The sequence below is a fragment of the Cenococcum geophilum genome (genome assembly GCF_001692895.1).
Source record: "Cenococcum geophilum 1.58 unplaced genomic scaffold K441scaffold_29, whole genome shotgun sequence".
In the NCBI taxonomy this organism is placed as follows: Eukaryota; Fungi; Ascomycota; class Dothideomycetes; order Gloniales; family Gloniaceae; genus Cenococcum; species Cenococcum geophilum.
Window position 1 is genome coordinate 157,855 of NW_027137587.1, and position 7,166 is coordinate 165,020.

Consider the following 7,166-nt stretch of genomic DNA (forward strand, 5'->3'; position numbering starts at 1 on the left):
TAAGTGCTTTAGTAAAAGCATCTTTAAGGTCTTAAAACGCCTTCTTATATTTAGGCGTCTAGATAAAATATAGATATGTTTTTCTTCCTTTTATAGAAAGGCCCTTCGTTCGCATTATTGCTGTGAGTGGTGCTATAATACCCGAGAAGTTGTATATAAATTTTTAATAGAAGTTAGCGAAACCGAGGAAAGCTTATACGTCTTTAATGCAGTTAGGGGTTTGCTATTCAGTAATTATGCGTACCTTCTTAGGGTCTATACGGACACCCTTAGTAGTAATAATTAGTCTAAGGTATTTTACTTTTATAACTAAGAATTCGCACTTCTTTAAATTAATATAAAGTCCTATATCCCTAAGGCGCTGTAGGACCTTTTAAACGTGCTTAGTATGCTTAGAAGGGTCATCGCTATAAATAAGTATATTGTCTAGGTACGCAGAGCAGAAGTCGTTAAGGTAGTCCTGTAAGGCGTTATTAATATAGCTTTGGAAGCTGCTTGGGCCGTTATATACGCTAAAGGGCATAACGGTATATTTAAATTGGCTAAAGCGTAATACAAATGCGGTTTTCCATTTATTACCTTCTTATATTTAGAGGCGGTTAAAGGCGGCGATAATATTAAGCTTGGTATAGATTTTGGCTTAGCTAAGCCGCTTAAGAGTCTTACGTATAAGCGGTACAGAGTATCGGTTCTTAATCGTAATAGCGTTAAGTCCTCTATAGTTAATGTAGAATTAAATACCTCCTCCTGGCTTCTTAATAAGGAGGATAGGGGCGGTTACTGGGGATATGCTAGGGCGAATAAACCCTTTATTAAGGTATTCGTCGATATACTTTTTAACAACTAGAAGTTCATCTTTTAACATTAGGTAGGGTCTCTTATAGGGTAGCGTTTTTCCTTATTTAATATTAATGGCATGGTTATTAGGTCAATATAGGGGGAGTGTATCTACACTCTTTTATAAACACACGTCAATAAAGTTATAGTACCTCTTAGGGAGGAGCTTGTGGAGTTCCTTGTTAGTAAGTCCTTTTTTAAGCTTTATAAACTTCTTAAAGTCTGAAGGTAAAAGTCCGTAGAGTTCTGCGGGGGCATTGTTTTCTAGGAGGTTGACTATATCTATCCTATTACTATAAAGGACGTGGTCCTATTCTTTATTAAGCTTATATAGTTATAATTAGGAGGCTGTAATAACGGTCCAGCCTTTCCTATATACTATGCGGTAGAAGGCCGCGGCACTTATATAGTAGTAGTTGGTCATAGGTAGGGTAATAAGGGGTTCCTTAGGTTGGTATCCTAGGGAGTAAATAGAGGCGGCTAGGCTATGTCCTAGGCAGGTCTCTCTACAGTATTTAGAGTTAAAGGTTNCTTNTCTCTTTTTNNAGTNAATAGNGGGGTTGTNTTATTTAAGCTAGTTTATTCTAAGGATAATAGGGTAGTTAGTAAGTGGTATAATATAGGCCTAAAGTTCTTCCTGGTGCCCATTTATGTCTAGGTAAAATTATGCTATATGGGTAATCTTCTATGCGGTATAACTACCGTTGGCGAGTTATAGGGCGCGGGCTTTAGTAAGGGGTAAAGTAGGTAGGTTATAAATGCGCACGAATTGGGTATCTATAAATTTATTAGTAGCTCCATAATTAATTATAGAACAGCTTTTATATTATTTTTTAGTAGTAGTTCCTATTACGGGTAAAACTATCTATTTCCGTCCATTTATCTTTACTAAGTTATCTATTAAGTAGGCCGATATATAAATCCCCTTATTATTAGGGCGTCCCAACCTACGACTTAGGGCTAGGACTTAGCGTTTTCCGTTTCCGTATCCAACTCTACCGCTATTACTACGTCTTTATCTTATACGGTAATAGCACATAGCGACGTATTTGGTGTTTAAGGTACTAAATTAGGTGTTAGGCGGCAGCTACTAAACCTAGCTATTAGGCAGTTTAGGCTATAGCTGTAATAGCCTTTTTAATAACATTTATAGCAACACTTTAGCTTCCAGAGTAGCTTGCGTTCTCCGTCTAGTAGCTTCTACGGGAAGGTTGGTATAGAAAGGTTAATATTAGGACTAGTAGTATTGCTTAGGGTAGTAGGCGTTAGTGGTTTAGTAGGTCCGGAGGGCTTTTATAAGGAGGTCTTCGGGCAGGGGTTTATAGTAGCAATCTAATTCAGTCGTCGTTTAATCTTCCGTATAGCTGCTACCATATTATAAATATTATTGTAGTTATAGCTAGCGGCTGTGTAACTAAGGCGATAAGTAACTTTTTTAAGGAGATCTTTCTAGTCTTTAGTATTATCTTAGGTAAGGGCTTTGGTGTATTCCTAGAATTTAACATAGAACTTGTTAAATAATTTAGTAGGGCTCATCTTTAGGGCACGTAGTTTAGCTTGGTTAGTGGCCAGTAGGTTATAATCGCGGTATATTAGGTTAAGATTATTAAGAACTTCTTAGTGGGACTGCTACTTCTAGGGGCTATTGGTCTCCCATTAGGCGAAGAGTCTGTTAAATAGTGTACCCTTTGTTCGCCTAATAATATAGCCAATTTTAGTATCTTCCGTAGGAAAAAGGCAGGCGCTTTAAGTTAGTTTCTTGCGGATTTATATCTTCTAGTAGCTGTATTCTTTGCGGTCTCCCTAGAAAACTAGGGGATTAAAGTAATATACATTAGACCCTACGGTGGCAGCTTAGGTTTAGTCGTTATAGCTTTTATTATTGCTTTGGTAGGGGTTCCCGTTAGGTAAGGCTACTTAGCGCTAACCCTCTATTAAGCGTTAAGTAGGTAAAGTTGCCGGGGGCATAGAGACTTAAGTGGCGTTATATACAGTAGAGAGGTGTCTAGCGTTATTACGAATATACTCATTAAGCTAAGATTATAGGTATTTAATTATACCTTCTCTTTTAGTGACCGTAGCAATAAGTACGATCTTAGCCTTCTTTAACTGTTAGACGTCGCGTTTAGACACGCGGAGGTTATCTTCAGTTTCTTAACGCGTGTTATCAGCGAGCACCTCGCGAGCTTGTAGGTCTTAAATAATATCGCGATCTTAGGCAGCACGCATCTCGGCTTATATAAGCTTTAGGTAGTAGTTCTATAGAAGGCGGTAGTATTTATTAGGTTCTTGTGCTACCATTTTTACAAATGTCTCGGCGTCTCGTATTTTGATTTTAATAGGTAGTAGCCCTTCTGCTTGCTTATCTGTAGTTATATAGTTAATAAAGGATAAGACATTATTGGTGTCCATCTCCTTAGGGGTTAAGGCTAGGGCTGATAAATTAAATTCTCCTGGGATTAATTGGCGTCGTAGGTTGAGTATAGGTATTGGATTGTTCTTTAGGTTTGATATAGTAGCTAGTAAAGAATATCGTCTTACTATTGTGGGTTCCTTGGAAGTATAAAGTGAGGTAACTCATAGGCACGCTGCTTCTGGCAGCGCCTGTAGTATTACAAAGACGTAGAATTGGTCGTAGGCTAGGTGTCGGTAGTAAAAAGGCGCAACGTAATGTCATAGGACGGGGCAGTGGCTACAAGACGTATGTATTCGAGGAGTCTATAAGACGTTGCGCGATTGATCGTAAGGGTCAAGGGCGTAAGGAGGTGATATACCTACGCGTAGCTGACATAAGCTGTACGCGAGGTGTACGCGAGAGCACGGGGCTCTCCTATGGAGGCCCCTGCGGTGGGGTTCCGTGACAGTAGAAGTCGTTAAGGTAGTTTTATAAGGCGTTATTAATATAGCTTTAGAAGGTGCCTAGGTCGTTATATACGCTAAAGGGTATAATAGTATATTTAAATTGGCCAAAGCGCGATATAAATGCGGTTTTCTATTTATTACCTTTCCGTATTTAGAAATAGTTAAAGGCAGCAATAATATTAAGCTTAGTATAGATTTTAGCTTAACTAAGCCGCTTAAGGGTCTTACGTATAAGTGGTACTAGGTATTAGTTTATAATTATAATAGCGTTAAGTCCTTTATAGTTAATATAGAATTAAATACCTCTTCCTAGTTTTTTAGCGAGAAGGATAGAGGCGGCTTTTAGTAATATACTAGGACGAATAAATCCTTTATTAAGGTGCTCGTTAATATACTTTTTTATAACTAGAAGTTTATCTTTTAATATTAGGTAGGGTCTCTTATAAGGTAGTATTTTTCCTTATTTAATATTAATGGTATAGTTATTAGGTTAATATAGGGGGAGTATATCTACGCCCTTTTATAAGCATATATTAGTAAAGTTATAGTACCTCTTAGGGAGGAGTTTATAGAGTTCTTTATTAGTAAGTCCTTTTTTAAGCTTTATAAACTTTTTAAAGTCTAAAGGTAAAAGTCTATAGAGTTCTATAGGGGCGTCGTCTTCTAAAAGGTTAACTATGTCTATCCTATTACTATAGAGGACGTAATCTTATTCTTTATTAAGCTTATATAGTTATAATTAGGAAGCTATAGCGACGGTTTAGCCTTTCCTATATACTATATAGTAGAAGGCTAGAGCACTTATATAGTAGTAGTTAGTTGTAGGTAGGTTAATATCCTAGGGAGTAAATAGAGGCGGCTAGGCTATGCCCTAGGCAAGTCTTTCTGCAGTATTTAGAGTTAAAGGTTACTTTTCTCTTCTTTTAGTTAATGGCGGGGTTATATTATTTAAGCTAGTTTATTTTAAGAATAATAGGGTAGTTAGTAAGTGGTGTAATATAGGCCTAGAGTTTTTTCTAGTGCCTATTTATATCTAGGTAGAGTTATACTATATAGGTAATCTTCTATATAGTATAACTACCGTTAGCAAGTTATAGGGCGCGGGCTTTAATAAGGGGTAAAGTAGGTAGGTTATAAGTACGTATAAATTAGGTATCTATAAATTTATTAATAGCTCCGCAGTTAATTATAGAACGGCTTTTATATTATTTTTTAGTAGTAGTTCCTATTATAAATAAAACTATCTATTTCTATTTATTTATCTTTACTAAATTATCTATTAAGTAAGCCAATATATAGATCCCTCTGTCGTTAGGGCGTCCTAACCCACAACTTAGAGCTAGGACTTAGCGTTTTCCGCTTCCGTATCCGACTCTACCGCTATTACTACGTCTTTATCTTATATAGTAGTAGTATATAGCGATGTATTTAGTATTTAGGGTATTAGGCTAAGTATTAGGCGGCGGCTACTAAACCTAGCTATTAGGCAGTTTAGGTTATTGCAATAATAGCCTTCTTAACGGCATCTATAGTAGCATTCTAGTTTCTAGAGTAGCTCGCGCTCTCTATTTAGGAGTTTTTATAGAAAGGTTAGTATAGAGAAATTAATATTGGCTCCGGTAGTACTTAAAGTAGTAGGTATTAGTAGCTTAATATATATAGGTTTGGTAGGCCTAGAAGGCTTCTATAAAGAGGTCTTTAAAAAAGAGTTAGTAGTAGTAATCTAATTTAGTTGTCGTTTAATCTTCCGTAGAGCTGCTACCATATTATAAATATCGTTATAGTTTTAGCTGGCGGCTGCGTAACTAAGGCGATAAGTAACTTTTTTAAGGAGGTCCTTTTAGTCTTCGGTATTATCTTAGGTAAGAGCTCCGGTATATTCCTAGAGTTTAATATAGAATTTATTAAATAATTTAATGGGGTTTATCTTTAGGGTATATAGTTTAGCTTAGCTAGTAGCTAATAGGTCGTAGTTACAGTACATTAGGTTAAGATTATTAAAGACTTTTTAGTAGGACTACCACTTTTAAGGGCTATTAGTTTCCTATTAGGCGAAGAGTCTATTAAATAGTATACCCTTTATTCGCCTAATAATATAACTAATCTTAGTATCTTCTATAGGAAAAAGGTAGGCGCTCTAGGTTAGTTTCTTGCGGATTTATATCTTCTAGTAACTATATTCCTTACGGTCTCCCTAAAAGACTAGAGGATTAAGGTAACGTATATTAGACCCTATAGTAGCAGCTTTAGTTTAATTATTATAGCTTTTATTATCGCTGCATTAGTAGGGGTTCCTATTAGGTAAAGCTACTTAGCGCTAACCCTTTATTAAGTATTAAGTAGGTAAAGTTGCTGGGGGCGTAGAGACTTAGGTAGCGTTATATGCAGTAAAGAGGTGTTTAGCGTTATTACAAATATACTCATTAAGCTAAAATTATAAGTATTTAATTATGCCGTTTTTTTAGTAACTATAGCAATAAGTATAATCTTAGCCTTCTTTAACTATTGGACGTCGCGTTTAGACACGCGGAGGTTATCTTCGGTCTCTTAGTATATATTGTCGGCGAGCGCCTTATAAGCTTATAGGTCTTAGATAATATTGTAATCTTAGGCAGTACGCATTTCAGCTTATATAAGCTTTAGGTGGTAGTTCTATAGAAGGCAGTAGTATTTATTAGGTTCTTATGCTACCTTTTTTATAAACATTTTAGCGTCTTATATTTTAATTTTAATGGGTAGTAGCTCTTCCGCTTGCTTATCTGTAGTTATATAGTTAATAAAGGATAAAACATTGTCGATATTTACCTCGTTAAGGTTATTATAATCTTTTAAGTCACTAGGCTTCCCCTTAGGGGTTAAGGCTAGGGCTAATAAGTCAGATTCTCCTGGGGTTAATTGGCGGCGTAGGTTAAGTATAGGTATTAGGTTGTTCTTTGGGTTTAATATAGTAGCTAGTAAGGAATATTATCTTACTATTATAGGTTCCTTAGAAGTATAGAGTAGGGTAACTTATAAACACGCTGCTTCTAGCAGCGCCTACGGTATTATAAAGACGTAGAATTAGTTATAGGCTAAGTATTAGTGGTAAAAAAGGCGCAACGTAATGTTATGGGACGGGGGTAGTAGCTATAGAGCGTATGTATTTAAGGAGTCTACAAGACGTTACGCGATCGATCGTAAGGGTCGAGGGCGTAAGGAGGTGATATACCTACGCGTAGCTGACATAAGCTGTACGCGAGGTATATATAAGAGCATGGGGTTCTCCTATAGAGGCCCCTGCGGTAGGGTTCCGTAATAGAACCGTTACCTACTACTACTAGTTAGTAAAATACTAGATAGACTATCTAGGGCGAAGATCTTTATAAAGCTAGATTTATAAGACGCCTATTATAGGCTCTATATTAAAAATGGGGATAAGTAGAAGACCGCTTTTAAGACCTAATATAGCTACTTTAAATACCTAGTAA